General features: G+C 40.5%; 1 protein-coding gene across 15 annotated transcripts in view; it reads left to right on the top strand.

The window, feature by feature from the left end:
* Nucleotides 1-11,490: 11,490 nt before the first annotated feature.
* SYTL2 (synaptotagmin like 2) overlaps nt 11,491-25,609 on the top strand; it is a 94,867-nt gene continuing 80,748 nt past the window's right edge. For 14 of the 15 annotated variants that reach the window (XM_039848229.1, XM_039848219.1, XM_039848227.1 and 11 more), the window contains exon 1: nt 11,491-11,622. The gene's annotated coding sequence lies outside the window, so the exon portion shown is untranslated. The remainder of the gene's footprint in view (nt 11,623-25,609) is intronic. The other variant, XM_039848216.1, reaches the window with a different exon arrangement.

Raw genomic sequence — 25,609 nt, 5'->3', positions numbered from 1 at the left:
ACTCAGGGCTTCTCACTTCTTTAGTCAATCTCGACTAAGCAGTGCTTCTCGAAGCTAGTGTGCAAAAAAATTCCCGGGAAATCAGGCCAAAATAGATATTCTGACTCATTAGGTCTTGAGTGGGATCAGAGATGCTGTGTTTCTAGTAAGTTCCCAAGTGATGTCAGTGGTTTATGAACTTCATTTTGAGTAGTAAGAATGCAAATGTGTGTAGACTAGCACCTCAGCCTTGCTTGGGGCTAGGGTCTAGAATATGTTGGGGTTTTATTTTTTTCATTTGTTAGTAAACGTTTATTAAACTTTCTCTTCATGTTGTCATTGCTGTGCTGCTAAGATCCATTCTTTGTTTTCCAGGAGCTTATCACTTATTAGAATAAAATTGTTTATTTTGAGCCTATATACTTTACATAGCTTAAATCTCACAATATCCACATGAGACTATTATTATCCCTGCTTTGTACGTGAGAAAACAGAGCCTTAGAGAAGTTTAAACACCTGTCAAAGTTTACACTGATGGGAAATGACAGCCTGAATTCCAACTCTCATCTTTCTGAGCCTTCTTGCTTTCTAGAATATCTCAGGCACCTTTTCCTTAATCTTCTTGTGTTGCCCAAATCCATACAGTTGGGCTTCTGACTCAGTTTTCTTGCCTAACATTTTAGTTTTAGGCTTAGACGGACCCTGCTCCACATCCCACACAACTTGGCTGGAAATCATGCACCCAGCTCTTTTCTCCTCACCCACCCATCCCCCAGTTGGTAGTCCAAATGCCTGGAAACATAAAGCATTGCTCCATATTGCAAAATAGCTTCTGGAGACTAACCAGAGGAATATTCCCTTTCCTCTATAATTCACTTTCACGGTTCTTTGGCATTTCACACTCAGAGTCAGGCACTTCAAAAAATAAATTAGCTATGTAATAGGCATCGTGAACAAAGAAGAAATAGCACTAATTGATACAAACTACATTCTCTGAGCTCTTAACCCAGGGCAGTATACCTAATGGTCCAAGAATCCTTTCCTGATGGATATAGCAGCTGGGAGAGCTAATGATGCGACTTGTCCCCCCCTCTCAGCTCTACCATCTCTACAAAGGCTCTGGGTGAGGGGAAAGAGGGGGATAGAGTTTGGGGAAGTTGTCTGCACAGGAGGGACATTACATAAACCATAGGAGCCCTGGCCTATCGTCATGGCTTTGACTTCTCGTAGTCCTCCCCATTCCCTCCTCCCAGCTGCTCCTCTTAGCAGGGCCTGCTTCTCTAGTAAGCAAGGAGCTTACTTCCTATTGGCTTAATTACTCAGCCCAAGGTAGGGGGAATATTTGCTACAGCCTCAACTGCTTTATCTTACTTAGAATGGCTGACTTTAGCAAGAGTTAGAAATTAAAACGTATCATTGCCAGTTCTCACTAACAGTTGTAACATTTTCTCTGTTTGTTACTCAATGTAATCTCTTCTACCCCAAGATATTCGGTATGACTTTTAGTGAGAAATCTTTATCAAAATTCTGTAATCTGTTCCTCAGACTGATACTTCTGATGACCATAAATCAGATTTTAGGCAATCTTATATAGACTCATCAGTTTGAGTGGCACTGTTACTGGTTTAAGTGTCCCCTCCACTCACATACCCAGCAGATGGTAATATCTGCATAATTCAAGCCCAAGTTTGCCTTGGACCTTCTGAGCTCTAGCTGTGTGTAGCTGGATCCTCTGATGGTATTTCCCCCATTACTCTTCCCCTTAACATTATTAGGCCTCTTTAACTGCACCATGGGCAACAGCTCTGTGAGTCACTCAAACTCCTTTTGCACTCACCCCCAATTAGATAAAATGCAAACATGTTTATGGTCAGCAGTTTGGTGGCTTGTGGTTTTCTTTAATTCAAAGTTAAAGCCCCCTTCAGTGTTTTCCATGGTTTCTTTGCAAGTCCCAGAATAGTTATTTGTTTGCTCTGAACATGAAGGTGGCCGGTGGAGCTTCACCCTGACTAACCACAGCATCCTGCAGTCAACACATAGATGATTTGAGGCTTTTGTGGACTTTACATGCATCTTGACAACTTTTGAGTGTTATTTGATCTAGTGCCCTAAGGAGTAATCCGAAGTAAAATATCAAAGCTTTGCATGAATATTTTCCTTTTCGGACCCCACTCAAGTCTTGAAAATTTTGTGGTCAAACTCTGTAATTTTTTTTTTTTTTTAAATCTAAATGTTGACTATACATTTTGGCAATTTTCAGGCATTCTTTGTTGGAAATTCTTTTGAAACAAGTGGCAGATGCTTAATATCATGGATATTAGTTTTAAAATTTTTAAAAAGGAAAAATAAATTATTTCATTTTAGATGTTCTAAAACCTGACTAATTAAAGTGTATTTTTACCTTTTCTCAAGTCCATATGCTATTTTTTGTCTTAGAAATTTTTTAATAATCTTAACATAGGAAGTATCTGACTAAAGACTATACATGGATAGCTGCTAGCCTATTCAAATCTCTAATTTTATTGTTGGTGAATATCAGCAGGCAACGTGTGTTTGGTATTCTAAGGTTATTGTCATAACTCAGAAGATATTCTAGAACTCAATACTTTTTTCAAACATTCATCAGTTATTCGTTCATTTAATAATACATAGCTAGTGCTTGCTATGTGCCAGAAATTGTTCTGAGTTTTAGGCCTTAAAATGATGAAACAGATAGACAGTGTTTCTGACTACATGGAGCTTATATTCTAGTGGAGGCTCAAACTTTTTTAATTGAACAAGTGAATGAATGAATGAGGATAAAGAGAGGAAGGAAGCTGGGACTAGGCTGAATTGTTAGAGCAACCAATGATCCCTGATAGTGCCTGTGGGCTTAGACAGAGCCAGAGGAAGTCAGTTCCAGGTGTCTGAACCAGCTTAGTGACCTTACCCATTCTCCCTACTCTCATAGGCCCTATAAGAAGCTGTTTCCACATTCAAGTGCTTGGGAAGTCATTGCTGCTTTCACCTCCATCCTCTCTTCTGTTCTCACTTGCTCCTTAATGTTGGCCCCAGTTATAGTCTTTCTCCCTCTTTGCTGGCTCCTTTCTGCCAAGCTACTTTGGATTGATACATCTTTGGCCTACTTGTTGGTTTCCCTTCTTGCCTTCATCCCTAGATTCTCTCCTTGGGACCTACAGCTATTGGCGAGCTCTGCCTCAATCTGAGCCCAGCTCTAGTTTCTAGGTTGGAGCCTTAGACCCCTAATAGGGGAATTAGATGTCAGAGACTGGGGATTAGCAGCAGCAATTTCCAGACAGTGGGTGTGCAGATCCAGGCAGGCGAGGGGTTATCTGGTTTGGAGCAGAACCACGATTAGGAGGAGGAGGTTGGCAGGAGAAGGTCAAAAGGTCAGGGATTCAGAGCTGGCTTTCTGTCTGACAGAGTAACTAAATCACAAAGCAAAAAGTTAAGGTAAAATTCAATTCTGTGAAAGGCAAGTATGACGGGGTTAGCAGCGAGGCTGTAATTTGGTAGGCACCCAGGCTATATTAGTATTAATTCCAGACTCTATAACTGAGAGGTCTGAAAGCATTGATCTGACAGCCTGATTAAGGCTGAGACTCACAGAGAGTACTGGTTAAAAGTACTTGAGAGGAGACAGAAGAAGAGGTGTAACCCAACTCTGCTACTAGCTCTGTGACTTTGAACAAATTGCTTCACCTCTCTGATCCTTAGTCTTCTTACCTGGAAAATGGGGATGATAACACCTATTTTACATGGCTATGGTGAGGATTAAATGAATAAATTTGGGATGACTATGAAACCTTTCGAAAAGAAAGCGCAAGTCTTTTGAGCATCTAGGGCTCCCCATAAGGCCCAAGTGGGGAGGGGATGATGGTTCTGGCTTGGTTCTGGTTTCAATAGCAGTCTAGCGCAGTCATTCAGGTATGGTTGCTGGAGAGCAATAACATTCACCCCAGCTGAGTCCTCAGCTGAATGCAGAAGCATAAGAAATGCCAAGTAGGGAGCGAGCAGCATAAGAACAGCCCAACCCACGGAATCATAAGAAATAATAAATCATTGTTTTAACCACAATGTTTTAGAGTGGTTTGCTACATACTAATAGATAACTGAAATAGTTTTTAATTTCTTTATAATTTTTCCTCTTGCATTTGGCTTTTAAGATGTAAAATAAGCTGATGCAGAGATTTTTCTGCAAACTAATAAGCACAGTTTCTAGAGATACGTCTATGTTTCATGCTTTCAAATCCTATAAGAGCTATGGCTAGAGAATTGCTCTGATAATTATGACTCTGGTAAACTTAAATGCTGATCTTCAGAGAATGATTACTTTAAAATCATAAACTCTTAAAACCTCGGATTTTGAGCTATAAGAGATCTTGGAACCTGTGCAGCCTAACCTCTTAATTTTAGAGATAAGAACACTGAGGCCTGAGAGGTTAAAGCCACACAGTATGTTGTTAGTAGGGTCCAGAGGGAAGCTGAATCTCCTGGCTTCTAATGCTGTGTCTTTTAATAGGTAAGAAATAGTAACATATAGATTACTATTTCCATTATTTTATTTTCATAATAGGCAATGTGGATATTTTTATTTTTTCCTATTTTTATATATGCAAAACCCAAGGTTTAGATTTGAAGAGACCTGCTCATTTCACATAGCTCATAAAACCAGGACTAGATTCTGGGCCTTATGATCTCTGGTCCAGAGCCTTTTCATTATATCATGCTGCCTGTGACATTCAGTGTAAAAAGCAAGAAAATAAACGAATATATTTTTGAAAGAGAATCAGCAGCAGACACTAATCTGGTTTATCTTTGAATTCCTCATAATGATATACCATGTACATTATGATCACTCGATAAATATTCATAATATGAAACAAGGACATGAATGAATGAATGAATAACTGAATAAACAAGAGATGAAACAAGATTGTTTTATTTTTACCAGACATTCCATTCTCGAAGTGTATGATTAATCAAGATTCCTCTGTACTTGAAAAAGAATAGGGAATAAAAGCCCCAGTAAGTAGAAATGTAGCATTTTGTAATTATTGTGCTTTGAATTCCAAAGCAGAGTAATGAATACAAAGCTTTGTCACATTTATCCATGTCTCTCCTATCCTGTATGTAATAACTCAAAAGGCCCTCTTTGGACATGGCACAGTGGTGGGAAGGAGGTGAAGAGAGACCTTCTAACTGAGTCTTTGGGGAACAAAGGTTACTCCCCTTCTCCCAAGGGGGAAAACTGAGATAGAGAAAGCAACCCAGACCGCCTTGAGCAGCCTCATCCAATAGAAATATAATGAGAGCCACATATTTTAGTAGCCACACTAAAAAAAGTAAAAAGAAACAGATGACATTGATTTTGATGCTATATTTCATTTAATTCAATGTGTCCAAACTTTTTCAACATGAAATTGATAGAAAATTATTGATGACATATCTTACTTTTGGGAAGGGGTTGGTGTTTTATACTTATAGTGAATCTCAATCCAGACTAGCCTCATTTCTAGTGCTCAATAGCTACATGTAGTTACTGGCTACCATTTTGGACAGCTCAGACCTAGTCACACAGAACACAGTGATTCTGTAAAGAGAAGGCTACAGTAATTATAGCACAGAGGAATTAGTGTCCTAAGGAAAAGTTGAGGAAATTATCCTGTTTTAGTCCAACTGCATAGACCACTGCAGCTTGAAGGAAGATTCTGGGGCTTCCTGGAGAAGTTAGTCCCAGACTTTCTGTAGAAGTCTGGGAAGATGTTTGACTGTGTATCTCTGGGCAAGTGACTTAACCTTCACATAACTCAGTTTTTCATTTGTTACCACTTAGAGCTGCTCAAGAGATTATATGAAATAATAGGTAAAAACATTTAGTCAGTACCTGGCAGATTATATGAAATAATAGGTAAAAGCATTTAGTCAGTACCTGGCAGGTAGGAAGCACTCAATTTATAGTAGCTATAATAATCTACTAGAATCTTACTTTATCATGCAAACCTTAATTACATTTTGGATTTTTTAAAAAAAGTTAGTAGGGCTCCCTACAGATCACGATCTTCTCTTTTCCAGTAAGTGTAAAGGGGCTCTTACGTAAGGTGAATTTCAGAAAAAACAGAAACATAAGCAAAAAATATCATAAGTTTCATTATAACTAGCCTTTTACTTGAGGGAATCTCATTAATAAAACAGGACGGTCTTCTGCTTTTTTATTGTGGTAAATTATACATAACATAAACTTTACCATTTTAATCATTTCTAAAAATATTTATTTGTTATTTATTAAATTTATTGGGGATGACATTGGTTAATAAAATTATATAGGTTTCAAGTGTACAATTCAATAATTGATCATCTGTAAATAGCATTGTATGTTCACCACCCAAAGTCAAATCTCCTTTCATCACCATATATTTGACCTTCTTTACCCTTATGTATCCCCCCTCTTTCCCTTTTTCCTCTGATAACCACTAAACTGTTGTCTGTCTATGAGTTTTTGTTTGTCTTGTTCATTTGTTACTTTTGGTTTTATATCCCACAAATAAGTGAAATTATATAGTTCTCAACTTTTTTTGTCTGACTAATTTCACTTAGCATGATAATCTCAAGATCCATCCATGTTGTCGTAAATGGCAGTATTTCATCTCTTCCTGTGGCTGAGTAATATTCCATTGTATATATGTACCACAGCTTCTATATTCAATCATCTATTGAAGGGCACTTTGGTTGTTTCAATGTCTTGACCACTGTGAATAATGCTGCAATGAACATAGGGGTGCATGTATCTTTACAGATAAATGTTCTCAAATTTTTGGGGTAGATACTGAGAAGATGGATTACTGGGTCCGATGGTAATTCTATTCTTAATTTTTTGAGGAACCTCCATACTGTTTTCCATAATGGCTGGACCAATTTACATTCCCACCAGCAGTGTAGGAGGGTTCCTTTTTCCCCACAACCTCTCTAATACTTGTTATTACTTGTCTTGTTGATGATAGCCATTCTTACAGGTGTGAGGTGATATCTCATTGTGGTTTTGATTTGCATTTTCCTAATAGCTAGTAATGTTGAGCATCTTTTCATATGTCTGTTGGCTGTTTGTATGTCTTCTTGGGAGAAATGTCTGTTTAGGTACTCTGCCCATTTTTTAAATTGGATTTTGTTTGCTTTTTTGCTGTAGAGCTGTATGAGTTCTTTATATATTTTGGATATTAGCTCTTTATCAGAGGTGTTCTTTGCCATTTTTTAAATGTACAGTTGGTGGCATTAAGTACATTCACATTGTTCTGCAACTATCATTGTCATCCATCCCGGAACTTTTTCAACATCTCACAAGGAAACTCTGTATCCACTGACTCCCCAATAGCCCCTCCCCCAGCCCGTGGTAAACACTAATGTATTTTCTGTCTCTCAGCATTTGACTATTCTAGGTATCTCATATAAATAGAGGTCTTCTATTTTTTGAAGTAATATTTGTTATTTCTTTAAACAGTAAAATAAGAAAAATCATTTAAAGAACTGATAGAATAAAACGAGATTTTTTAAAAGGTTGGAATGCATGTTGATAATGTACAGATGAAAGGTACTGAAGTAATAAATTATGATTACACATACATACCCGAGGGAGATGATTGCCACAAAGGTTTTTTCTTATTTTTTGAAAGGAAATCTGTATGAAGATATATGTACATAAATGTAAATTAAGACATGTATGCATAATATTGTTGCTCATAAAGCTTATAAATAATGATGCCGTGGTCTTCATGAATATCAGAAATATTTCTGGTATAGTAGATACTTGGGTTCCACCCCTGACTTTTTTGTTCGTTTGCCATTTGGCCTGGACTTAGGGCCTGATCTTCTCAAGTCCCTCTTATCTTCATCTGTAAAATGCAGATACTAATAGCCACCCTTCCTACATCATACGGTTGATTTGAAGATCAAACAAGACAATCAAAGTGAAAGAGCTTTGAAAAATACAAAGCCCTGTAGAAATGCAAGGCATTATTAAAGACCGTGGAGAGATTGCTAACACAGTTTGGTTCAAGGCCAAAGTTTTGTACTTCCAAAAGTTAAAAAAATATTCAGTATTTGCAAATTATTTAGAAAACCAAACTCCTGCTTTGGTGACCAAGTACCACAACTGAACTGTGTTCTAAATGCTGTACATTTGATACCTACTGCTATAAGTCATCTAACCACGTTACCACACTAGATGTAATTGTACAACATTTCAGCAATATCTTCAATTTTTGGTGGGTAAGAAGTTATAAATCCACATAACTTCAAGACAAAGTCATGTCTTCATAAGGAAGTTTTTTTTTCTTTTTCATTTTTTTTTCTTTTTTTCTATGGTGGCAACAGAGCTGCTTTCTGTCACATGTCTACTGTGTGAGACCTGTCTGCCAATGCAATTTAACAAACATTTATTGAGTGTCTATGGCATACAAGTCATTTGAGGTAGAGATGGGGTTGGTGGAAGGATGGAGGAGGTGAGAAGAAATACAAAGAGAAAAAAGGGTCCCCGAATTGGTGAGTTTTAAAACTGGTGGAGAGTGGCATATCCTGTGACAACTAACTGTAAAGCCAGAATGAAATCAATGCCAAGAAGAAGGTCAAGGAATACATTATGGAGTTGGAGAGGTTCAAAGGATCCAGTCATTCAACATAGGAGGGCAGAATCTTGTGACGTTTGTTTCAGGCCTTGATGCGTGAGAAGGAATCCTTGGGTCAGAAATGGAGGAGAGGATATTTTAAGCCTGAAGGAACTACACCTGGGCTATCCCACAAATAAATTACTACTGACTAGCTCATAAAACTAAACAACTTGGCAATGTGCCTGTGACTCTACAAAATCACACCTGGGTGGTATTAGGGGTTAAATTCCAGATTCTCAGGTGAAAGCACCAGCTGTATAGCATTTTACATTCCAGGAGGACAGCTCAGAGAAGAGTCGTCCACAACCCTGCGGACTACACTCCATTTTCAGTTCCACAGAGTTGCAAGAATTTTATCTATGTTCAGACAGGGTTTCCAAATTTAAATAACCCACTTCCAACTAGAAAATTCCTTCAGGCCCATGCCCCACCTGCAGGTTTCTAGCTCACTTCTACTCCTGTCCCAGTCAGTTGTCACAGATCCAGCACGAACCTTAACATTTAGGTTTAGTATTTTGGGGGGATTCCCTCTTTCAATGCATTACTGTTAGATTACCTTTCCCTTTCCCCAAAGTATAAGACCTCTCTTCTAACCATTATCATACCATTAGCTAACATTTATTGAGATCTTACCTTGGGCCAAGAAATGTGCTATATATATTATAGCATCTCCCTTACATGGGGTGGTGATATTACTATTTCCATTTTATGGAAGAGGAACAGAGGATTAAAGAGGTTGAGTGACTTGTCCAAAGTCACCCAGCTAGTTTGCTGGTGGAGTCCAGTGGTGGAATCGGGACATGCACCAAAGTCTGTACATTTAACCACTGCACTGCACTATCCTTACCCACTTGTCTTTCTCTTCTATATTAACTGAGAATTCTGTGAAACTGAAGTGTCATTTACATGCAATCCATTTTTGAAGAGTAGCAATCTACTATAGGTTAAGAGGAACAAGCCATTGCTGACTCGATATGATCATGTTAACTAAGATTTTTTCGGTATTCTATGTGTAAGGCACTCTGCTAATGTGCACTTTCTCATTTTAACTTTCACAGTAGCCTTAGAGAGGAACATTATCATCATCTCTAACAGCAAACGGCAGCACAGGGAGGTTAAGTAACTGGCCTAAGGTCCTGTCAGAAAGTGGTGGGGCCAATATTTGAACCATGGCCATTTGACATCAGAGCTCTAGTTTTAACCTCTGAGCCATACAACAATCTCTTTGGGTGAGTTGAGGGCCGCGAATAAGATCCTGCTTCAAAATCTCCCCCCCCACCTGCCTGCCACAGAGCCTAAAGTGAGAATCCTTACATCCTCCCTAGCAGGTAGGAGTTGCTGTTTGTTTCCTGGGGAGGGGTGACATTGTGAGTAGCAAGCATTGAGCTCCTTCAAAGCCCTGTACCAGGTGATGCAAGGCACCCACAGGTGAGCAAGACCCATTGCCTGCCCTCCAGGCTGGAGGAGGTAAGCAAGACAGGTACAATCAACACTGAAAGTGAGGTATCAAAGCAAATGAGGTCATGCAACTCCACTTAAATCATTCACCAGTAGCCATCACTAACAGGATACAGCCACTTCCCTCAGCAAGGCAAGTAAGGCTATTCCTCCTGCATCTGTCTACCTATCTTTCAGCTTTATCTCTGCCTACCCCGTGCAATAGCCACGACATATGACAGGCATCTCCACGTCTTCCTTGCCTCTCTGCACTCACTATTCTCTCCCATTTCTATCAGACCTAAGTTATAGCCCTCCTTTAAGACATCTTGATCACACATTATTTTATTTATTGCCCTCCTCTCCCAGTGTATGATTCTATAACACTTCGTTCCCTCTTACAGCAGTTATTACCCTAAATTGAAATTACTTACAAATTTGTCTTTTCAGAGGCAAGGTGAGTGGCTTAATCCTCTTTAGCATAATGAATGCTCACCCTGCACAGGGACACAATAGACTCTCAAAGTCTGGCTGAAAGTCAGAAAACACACATTAACACAGGGCAAGGATTAGTCCAGGTTAGCAGTCCTGCACCCAGGACTGAATGAAATCCTTGAAGATCCGCGTTTCTGTGTCTGGGAGAAGGAAGATCTTTGGAAGAATCCAAAGCAGACGTAGGCCACCCTCAGTTGGATGGAACACACTAACTGGGGAGATGAAGAAGGAAGCTTTAAGATTCACCAGTTTCCAAGTTTGACTGGGCTGGCCCCATCATCATTAACTTTGTAAAACTTGGGTATGATACAATATTTATGGGCATGCCTGCCTCCCCACCAGCCAGCACCCTTCAGCACTGTACCAGTCCTTGTGGCACACACCCACTGGGTGGCTCAGGCTGTACACCTCTCACTCAGCATTGATTCAGGTATTATTACATTAGACACTAAAACATCACCTCATTTAATCCTCTCAACAACTTGTGAGGTATTTTTATCTATTTTATTCGTGAGGAAACTGACGCCCGGAGCGGTTAACGCATCTTGCTGTGGTCACGAGGCTCCACGCCACTCCGTGCCACCTTTGGTGCACGGTTGGTGACCCCACAATAAGTCGAGGGGCTCCTCGCGCTCCACACTCTCGGGCTCCAAGGCCCCCCTAACGCACAGTGGTCAAAAAATAACAGCACTGCAGTCTACGCTGTAAAAGTTGTTTCGGGGCAAGGCACGCTTGAGAAGGCCTGGACCTGATAACTGTCCTGGTCAAGGAGGAGAAAGAAAACGGCGGGTGGGGTGGGCGAAGGGCAGGCAGCGGGCTGGAGCCCGCGGGCGCCGGGGGCGGGGCGGACAGGGAGCGAGCGCAGCACCATTGGCCCGCGAGCTCGGGAGCAGCCCCTGCTCTGCGCCCGCCTCCGCGGGAGGAGCCCGCACGCACCGCCCTGCGCTGACAGCTGCGGGCCGACACCTGGACTGCCTGCCGAGCTAGCTGGGCAGAGCCACCAGCGCCCCGCTGGGGGAGAGGAGGCTCGCGGCGCCCAGTCCCGAGCAAGGTAACGCGCCGCGCCCCAGGTTGCCGGGTTTGTAGCGCCCGGCTCCGGTCTGCGGGCAAGAGGAAGCGGGAGGCGGAGAGAAGCGCTCCCTGCCTGGCTGGGACTCAAAGCAGCACGCCGGGTTTTAGCCTCTTCTGCCTACTTGCTGTGTTACCTCGGGCAACTTTCTTTCCCTCTCTGGGTCTCTGTTTCCTCGTCTATTAAATGAGGGAGTCGGTGTTGAATGATGCTTTTTAGTACTTCTGAGTTCTAACACATGAACCGCGTTTCGGCACCCGGAAAGCTCCCTTCCTCAATTTCCTACCAACTTAAGAGCCAGCTGCGCAGCGCAGGGGCTGAGTCTCCAGGCAGCCGAGGTGCCCGGGTAAGCTGGGGGTTCTGCTGGGCTCTCCTGTTTCTTGGGGCTTTTGACGACTGAGCCCGGGGTTGTGACTGGCTGCTGGCGGGACCTGGTTGCAGAGTAACTGTCCCAGATTGCTCAGATGAAGTAATGTAAGTAGGTAGGGTGTTAGGACCTATCTACAACAGGTGGGGTGTTGGGAAACGGGAGTAGGAGGCTGATGTTTTCAACTTGGAAAATCTACTTTGGAATTCTCTTTCTACACCCAGACCTTGTCTCACGGTAAGTTATAAATCACAGGAATGGGATTTATCATCTGTTAAAGTGGAAAACTGACTGCTTCAGCAGCTAAGTCATAGGGCTCCACCAGCATGTAGGAAGTGGGCCTCTCTCTCTGCACCCATCCTGCTTCCTCCCTCTTTCCTTTTCTCCCTCCTCCCTTTATGAATCCCCTTTGACTTTGAGGGGCTCCACTTCCTGTCTTAATGAAAAGTCCTTATTTTCATTTAGTGCTGGTTTGTGACCAGCAGCCTCCAGGGCTTTGGGCTCTGGGTTGAGATGGAAGCCTAGATAAGAACATATCATGAATCATACTGTCAGGCTCCTGACCCACACAGCCTGGTAGGGGTGTGCAGAGGAAGCCCAGTGGGGTTTCAGACAGACAGGCAAACACTGGAAGGTGAGATGGATTCAAACTGCTGTCCAGTTTCCTGTCCCCTCCTTGTCATCCATTCCCAGCTAGGGAATAGTGGCCCCAGCTGTCAGTGGGATGGAGCAGCCAAACAGAGGATGGTTGAAAGGAACTGGGGACTTTGACGGGTTTCTGTGGAAGAGCTCTAGCAGTTCCCTCTCCTCCCTTTCCCTTACCTCTGTAATTCTGCCTCAGTGTAGTATCCGGGTGAACTCAGATTCTAGGACCCATCAAAAGGGGCGGGGAAGGGGGCAGGACAATGGCGATATTGACTGTCTTTTATTGGGCACTTATGGGCCAGACGCTCTTCTTTGCATGTAATATGTCTTTAATTCTCACCAAGCCACATGAGGGATGGTATACTGTCATTTATCCATTTTACAAATGAGAAACTGAGACTCAGAAAGATTACATCCCTTAGTCACATAGCTAGTAAGTGGCAAATCCAGTCTCTCTGATTCTAAAGCCTGTTTTCATTACACTTTTTTGGCGCTCCTTGAGTAAGAGAAAGCTGGAATAGTAACAGCAAAAATGACTATTGGTTCTCACTAGGTGCCAGACACTGTTCAAAGTGTTTAGAGGTGTTATGTCATTTATGGAGCAGGAGTTCTGGTTGCTCTGGTGGCAATCAGTGACTGCCTTTGCCTCTCTTAAGCAGCAGTCCTGTTCCAGGACACTTGTGTGATGCTGCCCAGCTGCTGGCGAGTGGGTGGGGCAGGGGGCCCTGTTTGCTTTATCCTAGAGGTGGTTTGAGGTCTAATGAAAGATTGGTTGTCCACATCTGATCGGTTAGCCCTGACCGTTGGCTCGTGAATGATCCTACTGTCCCCTAAGAGGGCTTTCTCAGGCTTCACTCAATAAACATTTGTGGAATAAATGAATTAGCACCTTGTGCAGAGTGGTCTGCTGTCCTGCAGAAATGCGAGGCAGCCCAGGGGCAGCCTGGGCCCCACTATCCTCAGACCCAGGATACCAGGCCAGGCAAGGGAGGTTAGGTGAACTCTCCCCCTGGGGCTCCCAGATTTCCCTGGTAATATGTTTGCTGTCACCTGTTTTATAAAGAATTTTTAAAGATATAGTAGATGAAAAAAATTTGACTTAAAAAAGCTAACGGGAAAAACTTTTAATGAGGCTGCTGTTCTTCCAAAAAGAGGAAAATCAGATGGCACTATTTGCCTTAGGGCTTCCCAAACTTTTCCTTGGAAGAGTGTCTGAGAGCAAAGAAGACTAACAAGTGCTCCTGGGGGGTAGGGATATACGGTTCCGATCGACCCCAGGAAGCTTGAAAGTTGATTTAAGGATTTATGCAATTTTTCATTTGATTTCCTATATCAAGTTGGGTTTAAATATATATGTACACACATACATACATATATATGTGTGTGTGTGTGTGTGTGTGTATGTATATATATATATATATATATATATATATATATATATATATATATACACGTTTCCCCCTTAAATCTTTTGATTGAAATCGATGTCCTTGTATATTGTTTTATATTCTTGGGTGCTGAGAGTACCCAGGCACAGGAGGGCAAAGATTCTGGTCTGGAGACTTAGAGTACTATTTGCATTTTCCATTCACTTGGTTCACAGTAATAGAGCTTCCCAGCTGCCCCTTTTCCTATTTTTCAGAATGAAGACTATGTTTTAAAAATAAAAGTAATCTGTATTGTTTGTTATCCCTCTCGTCAAATTTCTTGAGATAAAATTGACCCATCACATTGTGTGTGTCTAAGGTATATGCAGATGATTTGATGCATGTATATATTGCTACTATTTTTTTTTTTGTGTAGGGAGAATAAGATTCACTCTCTTAGCAACTTTCAAATGTGTAATACAACAGTCTTAACTGTAGTCATCATATTGTATATTAGATCCTCAGGACTTACTTATTCATCTTATAACTAGAAATTTGTACCCTTTGACCAACACTGCCCCAATTCCCCAACTCCCCAGCCTCTGGAAACCACTATTTCACTTTCTGTTTCTTTGAGTTCAGCTTTTTTTAGATTCCACATATTAGTGAGATCATTATTTGTTTTCTTAGTACCAAAGCTATTCATATTCATTGTAAAAAAAAAAAAAAAAACACATTTCTGACACCTGATTCATCTGAATATGGAATCTAAAAAAAGCTGTGGGACTGCTGCTGAAGTTGTAGGGTCAGGTTATGCTCCTTTTTAAGTGACTTAAATGTCTCAAATGAAGCAGAAAAGGTAGCTCTTAGGTGTTGTTGATGTGCAAAATTTGAGCAAAAATTCTAAAGTTAAAATGCACAGTAAAGAGACGAGAGCCTTAGACAAGGTCATTGCTATGGCATTGCATTTTATTACCTATGTGACTTTGGGCAAAGCAGGTTGCTTCCCTGAACCGATTTTTTCTTCTATAAATTGGAGATAATGACACCAACTCTACCATCCCCTTACCAGAGTCATTATGAGGACCAATGTCAAGAGTTATTGTTTTTTGCATCGCAGGCAAGTGTGTATGCTATTTTTTTTTTAAGTTTAGATGTAAAAAGATGAAAAGCAATGTCAGTCTTTATAAAATATTGGACTCTAACTCTTTGACTTAACATTATTAGGACTTAATTATGATGCAAATACTCTATTGGATTCCTACTGTAAGTTTTCTTCAAAGAACGTAGAATTGCTTGATGACTAGCATCCCATTGATTTTCATCACTATCTTGAACAGAAGAAAAGGATAAAAAATGATCCCGTTTTACAGAATAAAAGCAGGATTGCCATTCAAGGGAGCTCTTCGTTTGCACAGGGAGCCTCAGAGCTCCTGAGGGCTGTTTTCTATTGCATTAAGCAAGGCAGAAGAATGCAAGGAGGAAGCAATGAGAGCAGCTAGAAAAAGAATGTATCTGTGGGGCCATGGTTGAGTCCCAGCACCCACTGCTGTTAGGGCTGCCCACAGGTAGGACACCTGGCTCCTGGCAGCTCTAGGAAGAGCAATAGGATCTGCACTGGGAGGAAGATGGCTCGCCTTCTCCTGCCTCAGATACAAGCTGTGCAATTTGGGTTTAGTCTTATCCTCTCCCCGAATCTTGGTGTTTTTTTCTGTTTGTTTTTGTTTTTGTTTTTTATCTAAAGTGAGGGAGTTGGACCAGATGAGTTTCCTTCCAGTCTTAAAAATCTATGATTCTGGGTTATTTTCCATTCATGTGTGCTCAGATAGAGAGTTAGTAGGGAATTACCATATCTAGATGAATCAGATGTTAGAAAATGTTTTTCCTTCCTGTTGCTTTGAGCTTTAGGTGACCCCTCATGATTTTCTAAGGGTGTTCTCAGCTGACTGCCCTCGTGCAGAACACATGATCCATACATCATTGAGAGGAGAGTTGTTTCCACTCCTGTTTGTTGTTATTAACCTAGAACCTTCTCAGATTATTGGGAGGAGAGAATTGCTTTCTGGCAACTTTTGGGAAAGTAAGTTGACGAGTATAATGAAAGCAGTTTATTTACAGTAATAAAGCCACGTGTGTCACTTAGTACTCACCTCTTAAATCACTAAATATGGTATTTTTTTCTTAGCGGCCACTGGGGACTTGGCCCTGCACTAGGACCTTTGCAGAATGTAGGAGAACACACTCTGGAGTGGGTTAGGACTCCAAGAGAGGGAGGAAGGGAGAGGGAGATAGGAGAGAGGAGAGAGTGCCAGGTATGGTTAGGCTATCAAGGAGATGAAAAGTCCAGTTTAGGGGAAGATTGATCCCTCAAGGGCTTGGGCTTTCTGGTCTAATTCTACATCCACATTACCTGACACTCAATGGAAACTTAGTATTTTTAATGAATTAAATGACTGACTGAATGAATGAATGAATCACTCACTCTTCTGAAATGAAGCCTTTGCTAAAATGCATTACAATGACCCTCAGGTAGTTGCAGTGACTTCTTTACGTATGCAAAGTACTTATAACTTACAAAAACACTTTTATATGCATTATCCATAGTAATGATGACAGAGATAAAAGAAGACCAAAACAAAATAATTTCCCAATGTCATTCTTTCTAGACACTGTGCAACTACTGGTAGAAATAGATCTGGTTTATTATTCCTAGATGAGTCTTCCTTCTATAAGTACATCAAGAAATATTTCAGAGAGGTGGGTATAAAACCTAGTAAACAGTTCCACAAGTTTGCATTCAGAGTTAGCAAGAGAAAGAAAGGCATTACGTAACTTCTGGGTGAATAGATATTTCTTTTTTCCCTTGCAGAAGCTTTGTTTTACTGTTAGTCTTGATGGAACTGACACCATCAGCTTCTGATCAGACAGATGTGTTTTGTGCTGTCATTACTCATGGCCACAGGCTCCTTGGCTCTTCTGCCACAGGCTGAGTAAGTTGATTAAAACACGGGGCTGTGAGGCCAAGGGCATGGTCTGGATCTCAGCCAAGCCACGCCACTCAGTCAGATCAGTGCCTCAACCACTCCTGCCCCCTGGGAGGAAGACTGAACAGTGGCATGGAAGGTTTTTTAGGGCAGATTCTTTACCACTGCTGGTTTTAGGCTAGTCATTTGAGTTTTAGGTCTGAGTTTTCATTTTAATTCTTTGATTCTTTTTAGAATGGATTCTAGGATTGTTTCAGGTCTACTATCTTGGGACTTTTTGGGGGTGCATCCTGAGACCTTTGCTATCCCCAAGTCTGCAACTATTACCATAACATATCATTTCCTTAGTGTGCCTGTAGAATGGGAATGATCATACCTGCCTCACAAGGTTGTTCAGAGGATTAAATGAGGTCATATATTTAATGAGAACCAGCAAAAACAGATGGGAATGCTGTTGTTGGGTGGTTGACTCACAACCTTATCCTTATCTGGTGCTATATTTGATTTAACTATAGTTTCTATGTGACATATATTCAAAGTAACTTATGAATAGTTGAAACCACAGGCATTCAGTCTGCAAATGCCATGCATCTACTGCAGTGATGGCACTTGGAGGTAGTAATTGATTTTGTAAGATTCATCTTCCTCAGTTATTTCAAAAGTAATTTTTATCTGATTTGGTATATCTTTTGTTGCTAAAATACTACATTACATTTGGCTGCTTGATACTGTTTTTTCAGTCCTGTGAGGCAAGTGAATGATGATGATATCTGACATTTATTGAGCAGTTACTATGTACCAGGCACTGTTCCAAGCACTATACTTCCATCCATTTATTTAATCCTCACTAATATATTATTGATACTATTTTTGGTGCTATTATTTTTCTCATTTTTATGATGAGAAAATTAAGGCACAGACAAGTTAAGTAAATTGCTTAAAAGGACATAATTGTGAGGTGCAGTCAGAAGCCAGAATGGAAAATCAGAAGCCAGAACATTATGAAGCACAATGGCTGGCAAGGGAATGGGGGCGGGGCCATGGTGAAGAAGGAGTTTCTGGCTCATGTCCATGGGCAAGTGTGAGTCTGAAAGCCCAGATTTCCTATGGAGGCAACTTCGTAGTGGAATAAACTTGGCTTTGGAGTCAATCTCGAGTTTAAATATTGGATCCACTTACTAGGTGTGTAACTGAACAAGTTACTTAACCTCTTGAGTCTCAGTTTCCTTTTCTGAAAAAAATTACATTCATTATCTATTTCTCACCAAATGGCTCTAAGAAATAAATAAGATATTGAATGTATTAAAGTGCTTAACATCGTCTTACAATGTTAGTAAGTACCACTTCCTTTCCTTCCCTCTCTCTTCTCTTCTCTTATCTCTCATTTCCTTCTCTCTTCCTCTAGACTTCCTCTTGGCTCTTAAGAGTTCCCACAGTACAAGCTTTATCCATTATCCAATTGTACTTCATTAAGTCACTTAATTTTATAGATGCTTCACTTTCCACAAGTAGAAAATGGGGGTTGATGATATTTGCCCTACTATTTTATTGAATTTTCATCTAGTCATTAATTTTGGCAATCAGATTCTAGGGATTAAAAAAAGAACAAGAATGTGCCCATAATAAGGGCAACAATGACAAAGTAATGCTTACAGTACAGTGTGGTAAATGGTCTAGTGGAAATAGGTACAGCTTATTGTGAGATTGCAGAAAGACTGACTGCTTGGGAAGGTGACAGATGAGGTAGAACCAAGACTCATTAAGAGTTTGCTAGATTAAGAAAGGAGTGGGATAGAGAAGATAGTGAGATAGAGAGATTGAGGGACTTTCAGATTAAATGACATGGAGGCAGGAAGGGCATGGGATTCCAAGGGAATGGAGAGACCACTGAGTTGGCATGTAAGGCAGATAAGCTCTGGCCAGAGGTGTTGCTCATGTGGTGGGCTGAAACCTAAAGGTGAAACTAGGCTAAAAACTTGCCCCTTATCTTGAAGGCCACGAGGAAGTATCTCAATAGTGTGAGTAAGATAACTAGATTTCTCTTTAGGACAGTAACACTACTCAAAGTATAGAAGATGGATTTGAGGTTGAATGAAGGCATACTTGTTAGGACTTACGGATATAGATAAGACAACATATTTTAAAGCTTTTTTTTTTTTTTTGTAAAAGGTACTTGTAGAGATGGTGCTGCAATTTAAGACATACAGGAAGGTATATATCTGTTGAAAAATGGTAACTCCATATACTAATTTACAGACTAGACCACATTGGAGCCAAATTTTTCCAAAAAGATAATCTACTTTGGAGCTAAGTATATTCACCACTTTTCAATAAAAGACCCAGATGTACCTTTGGCAGAATGATTGAGGCTTGGAGGTAGACAGAATGTTTAAGGCCCTTTTTCATATTTCCAGAATCGAGTTTAAGATTCTGGGAATAGTTGACACCCAGTGCATACTGAATTCAGTTAGTGCTTTAAAGAATTTCTTGTGTTCAGCATGCACGGCTGTGGTTAACAGCCTCTGAGTTTCCTGGGGGGAGGAGCAGGGAGGCTTGAACCACAAAACTATCATTTAGCAAATCACAAGAAACTGGGTGGCCCTTTTCTCCAGGTAGTCAGAATCAGACACAAGTACACACAAGTGTGTGTTTGTGTGTTTCTAGGTCTGTGTTTATGTTTTCCTAAGTGTTGTCTGCTTTGTCCAGACCAGAGGGAAAACCTGACATCTACCCGGAGTTCCTTGGGGAGGGCCGCTGGGGAGATTAGCTTTGGTTACTAGAGGTGCCTGGATGTAGAGAGGATCACCTGTTTCTCCACATGATCTGGGTGGTGGACTGGAGCCAAGGGAGTGGAAGAGACGTGGCTCCACCTGTCACATTCTGCTGGGGACAGATGTGACCCTACCATGGAACTGAGCACAGGTGTTTGCTTGGTGTATGAGGAAGCAATGAAGCAGTGGGTGTGCTCGCTTTTTCCCTTCTCTGGTAGCCTTTCCCCAAGATCACTCTGAGCAGTCAGGAACTGAAAGTAAGTCTTGGACGACATGCAGTACACTGGAAGCAAGATGTATGCATTAAACTCCCAAAGAATCTCACTTTGGGCTTTTGGAATATGAGAACATTGAACCTGACCTCCTTCATGTGCCAAGCCTCAAGTCTTTCTCACTAGGTTAATTAAAGGGTGAATCTTTTGATAATCTGAGTTTGCTCTCTTTCCTTTGAGACTAAAGGCACCAAGTCAGATGAACCATGGAAAGGTAGGGGAACAATCAGGTCTTTGAAGGGGCAGGCTGTGTGTGTGCTTCGTTTCCTGTAGCTACAACGACTAAGTATTTATATTTAGCTTAATATTTATATATGGTATGATTAGTTGATCTTTGGTGAAATTTGTTACTATTAAATTAGAGAACATTTGTTGATAAATGGGGCAGCACGATCTAGTAGGAAGAATCAGATTTAGAGACAAGAGTTAGTTCACTCAACAAATACTCACTGAGTGTTTGCTATGTTTATGTGCCAGAAATTGTTTTAGGTTCAGAATCCAGTGGGGAAGACACACGTCTATAATCACCATGCTGAGGGATGTCAATAATCAGGTGTGAGCATAGAGGAGAGAGGTGTCTGGTGTGATGGAAGAGGGATGAAATGCCAAAGGCTTTCTGAAAAAGGTGACCTTTGAGAAGAAATTTGATGAATAGGGATCAGAAATTTAAGAAGAGTAGAAAGTAGTGTGGTGGGCACAGTTTCATGTTCAAGGCAAGATTGGCAAGAGCTGATCGTGGGGATCTTTGTACAACTCATTAAAAAGACTGGATTTTTTTCAGATCCTGCCTTGTGTCCTGCACTGTGTGAAAACTGAGCAAATATTTCCTCTCTGAGCCTCGGTTTCCTTATTAGCGATATGGAAATGATAATGATTACCGGGCTTTATCTCATGGATTGTAGTGAGACTCAAATAAGGTAAAAATAGCCAGCAATTATTGGGTACCTCCTTTCTCCCGAGCACTGGTTCTTCATCTCCATTGGAGTTCTGGATGTGTCCACTCAATTTTCTACCATGTTGTTAGTTTTTGCCTTTAACCTGACTGCCCTTCCAGGCATTCCTGGTTCAGTGCACTGATCCTCCAGTTAACTCAGCTTAAGAGCTTTGATTCATGCATCTTCCCAGGAGCGTTGTTACTGCTTCCTTCTCAGTGTTGTTCCCAACTGACATTTGTATTTCACCTCTCTGCCACTCCGGCTTTCTTTGACTTGGGTGGTCTATTGCGAAAGCCCTGGCCTTTTTGCTTGTAGTGACTTATCTCCTTCATTCGTGCTAAAGTAGCACGATTGTAAAAGCAAAAAAAAAAAAAAAAACGAACAAACAAACAAAAAAACAATACACACATACACAAGGCTCCCCATCACCCACTTCATAAAGGAAAATCTCCTTAGTCTGAGATTTGAGACCTCTAATGATCTGATCCTAGATCTGTTTTAAATTCTTATCTTCCATCATTCTCTTCTGTGAACCCTGTCTTCCAATCAAACTGATTCCAGTCAAACGATACTTTTTTTCCCCTCATTGAGCTCTTTCCCAGCCCTGTCACTTACTCTCAAATCTTGTCTTTGAAACTTCAGCTCTGGGGTAATTCTTAGCAAAATCCTCCTGGTCGATTGCAGCAGGAAGCTTTCTCTCCCTTCTCTAACTGGTTTAGTGTTTGGCTTATACCTCTTTTATAGCCATCATCACATACCATCTTGTCTTATCGCTTTTTATGTATTCCTCTTATCTTCCCTATTGGTCTGAAAGTTATAGAGGGCAGGGGCGGAAGGGACTTGCTAACGTTTCCTTAATGCCCGAAGCTCAGCAGGCTGACACAGCACAAATGTGCTGAATGAATGCTTTGAAACGCTGAGTTACATTCACTATATTTCTTAAAAAGAATTTCAATACACCAATTGGCTATAAGGATTTAGTGATTAGTGGGCAGTTATTAATTAGGTATTTGGTTTTATGTTCCCGTGTGTGCGGAAAAAAAAAAATTTACCTAGCAGGCCTGAGACTGCTTATCCTTAGAAAGGCCTGCTTGCAAGGTGGGTCCTTGACTGGCATCTGGGAACTTGGACTTCAGAAGGATTCCCACTACTCTAAATGATAAGGGTAGCTCAGTGTACCTAAACTGTTTGTGCAAACAAAGCAAAGCAATTCTGCTGAGCGCCTGCTTTCCTGCTAGATGGGGGATGTCTACCTGACTAGTCCCCAGTGTAAAACCTGGGCACTGACTCTCTAAAGAGCTTTCCCCCTGGTTGGTAACATTTCCCATATGTTGTCACAACTTGTTGCATGACCCATGTGACTCCACTAGGAGAGGACTTGTGAATGCTCATGGCTGGTTTTCCCCAGACTTCACCCAGCTACCTTTTCTCTTTGCTGATTTTGCTTTGTATTCTGTCACTATAATCAGTCAAAGTTGTGACTTTAACTGTCTGCTGTCCCATGAGTCCTTCTAATGAACCATCAAAACCTGGGGCCGATTTGGGGATCCCTTTAAACACACCACAAAATGCCACAAAGGCAGAGCCAATCCTTTATTTATTTATTCATTTTTGAGCTCAGATTTCAGAGATATTAAAGGCTCAGAGAGGTTATTGGTCTGTATATAAGAGATGAGCTCAATGTTTAAGATTGTATGTATTGGGGCATGTAAATGTATAGAGTACTCTTCAGGATAAAGCTGAAGCCTTCTTGATTGCCCACTATAAAATTTGGGTGAGAAAGAGATATTGGAGAAGCTTTGGTTGAATTTTTCATAACATCTCAAGTACTGTCAGAGTCCTAAACATATCAATTATCAGAACTAGAATCTTAGGAAAATTAGGGGCAATATTTGTGGGATTCATTCTCATTATTCCTTTAACTCAGAAGTTGAGTTCCTTGGGACATTTTTCCTATGTGAAAACAAGGGATGGGCAGGGCATCTATCATGTTGAATTTCTATTGTGTCAAACATCAGCTAGGTCTTTAACATGAATCATTTCCTTTAATCCTCACAAAGATCCTCAAAGGTAGGAAGTTAACACCATAGGATGTAGATAAGGAAAATGGAACTTAAAGAAGTTAAATATTTGCACAGAGTCACCAGCAATGAAGTGGTAGCCCTGGAGCTCGAGCCCAGGCAGGTCTCACCCCAAGTCAGTGCTTTCTTCCTCCCACCCTCTCTCCTCACTGTTCTGCCTGAACACAATGGCGTGACTTCATAAAATAGTAATCAGCTCCTTTACAGCTAAGTCTTACCCGGGCCTCAGTAAATGTTGTTTTGAGAAGATTTAGCTTCTGGTGCCTAGCTGGAAGTTTTAGAGAAGGAGATTTCCTTGACGATGGATGATGGCTTATGTGAATGCTCTGTACTTATGTGTTGCCTTTCCTGGGTCCAGTGGGCCACCCAGCATGGCAGCCCTCCTAGCTCTATTCACATCACCCAGCAGTGTGCTTCTGTCCAGTGGGGTGTGCGTGTGGGGGCTTGGGTGGGGGCAGGGATGGTCCGCTCTGTCATTTTGTCAATTTCAAAGCAAGTTTGCCTGAAGTCTTCCATCCTGACAGATTTTGGGCAAAAACTTATCTGGAAACAATCTGCTTTATTTAATTTGAAAGTAAATGAAGAGGGGTTTTATTTTATTTTATTTTATTTTATTTTATTTTATTTTATTTTATTTTATTTTATTTTATTTTATTTTATTTTAAATAGAACTAAAGGGAGAAAAATAGAAATGGATAATTTGGGGATACCCTCTCCTATTCCTGTCAGTTTCATCCAGGGAAATGTTTTTATATAACATTTCTTCTTGATATATATATATATATATATATATATATATTTTCACACTGAAGGAAGGAAACAAGGTCTTGTGCTCTAGAGAGTGCAATGGAAAGTGCTGATTATGAGCGAATAAACACAGCACTTGGTACAGTGAGTCCCCAGCACAGACTAGGGACACAACTGATATTTGTTGAATGAATGCAACTGGGCATAAGTATCTTACCTCTATTTTTGCTCAAAGGACAGAGTAACTTGGGCCCTAGTTCCCATTAGTGGGCTCTAGCTGAGGAAGGGAAGATTTACTTTTCTCAGATGTTGAGTGTGGGGCCAGGCCATCATCATTTCAGAGAATGAAATGTAAATGTTTTCTCCATCATGGGATATGATTTTATTTGGGATGCTGAGAATAGATTTAGTGGTGGTGGTAGTAATATTAATAGCTAATACTCATGTAGTATTTGCTATGCTAGACTAAGTGCTTTACACATATAAACTCATCTAATCTTCACACCACATTTTAAGTAGATATTTTATCAATGAGGAAGCTGAAATACAGAGAAGCTAAGTCACTTGCTCAAGGTAATGGCCAAGTGGTAACTGAAACATAAATGCGGATATGCCAAAGAGCAGCCCCTAAATCCTCTCCTTGGTGACATTATAAGGGACGAGGAACCTAGACATTTTCCCCTGATTTTTTATTGTGGTAAAATATATGTAAAATTTATCATCTTAATGTTTTCTAAGTGTACAGTGACAACAAATATATTCACAGTTTTGTGCAACCATCACCACCATCCAGCTTCATAACTCTTTTTATCTTGTAAAACTGAAACTCTACACCCATTAAACAGTAATTCCCCATTCTGCCCTACCCCTAGCTCCTGGCAACCACCAAAACTTAACATTCTATTTTCTGTCTCTATGATTTGACTACTCTAAGTACCTCATATAAGTGGAATTGTATAGTATTTCTCTTTTTGTTATTGGCTTATTTCACTTAGCGTAATGTCCACAAGATTCATCCATGTTGTAACATATGTCAAAAATTTCCTTCCTTTTTAAGGCTTAATAATATTCCATTGTGTGTGTGTATATGTACACTTACACACACACACACACACGGTACATTGTGTTTATTCATCAGTGGACACTTGGGTTGCTTCTAGGTTTTAGCTATTATGAATAATGCTGCTATGAACATGTGTATGTAAATATCTCTTCAAGACCTAGCTTTCACTTCTTTTGGGCATATCCTCAGAAGTTGAAAGCTGGATCATGTGGTAAATAATTTTAATTTTTTGAGGAACTGCCATACTGTTTTCCACAGAGGTTGTATCCTTTTACACTTCCACCAACAGTGCACAAAAATTCTGATTTCTCCACATCTTTGCCAACACTTATTACTATCTATTTTTTTGATAGTAGCCATCCTAATGGATGTGAAAGTGGTATTTTACTGTAGTTTTGATGTGCGCTTTCCTAATGATTAATGATGTTTGAGTATCTTTTCATATGCTTATTGGCCATTTGTATATCTTCTTTGGAAAAATGTCTATTCAAATCCTTTGCCTATTTTTTAGCTGGGATTTTTTGTTGTTGAAGTTTAAGAGTTTTTTTTTATATATATATATTCTGGATGTATAATCCCTATATATATAAAATCATATAATCTCTTATGAGATTTTCAAATATTTTCTGCCATTCTGTGGGTTGCTTTTTATTCTGTTGATAATGTATTTTGATGCACAAATTTGTAAAGTTTTCATGAATTCCATGAAAACTTTTTCTTTTGTTGACTGTGCCTTT

The sequence above is a fragment of the Pteropus medius genome, unplaced genomic scaffold (genome assembly GCF_902729225.1).
Source record: "Pteropus medius unplaced genomic scaffold, Ma_sr-lr_union100, whole genome shotgun sequence".
NCBI lineage: Eukaryota > Metazoa > Chordata > Mammalia > Chiroptera > Pteropodidae > Pteropus > Pteropus medius.
Note: the sequence above shows the minus strand (reverse complement) of the source record. Positions and strands in the feature narration are given on the sequence as shown.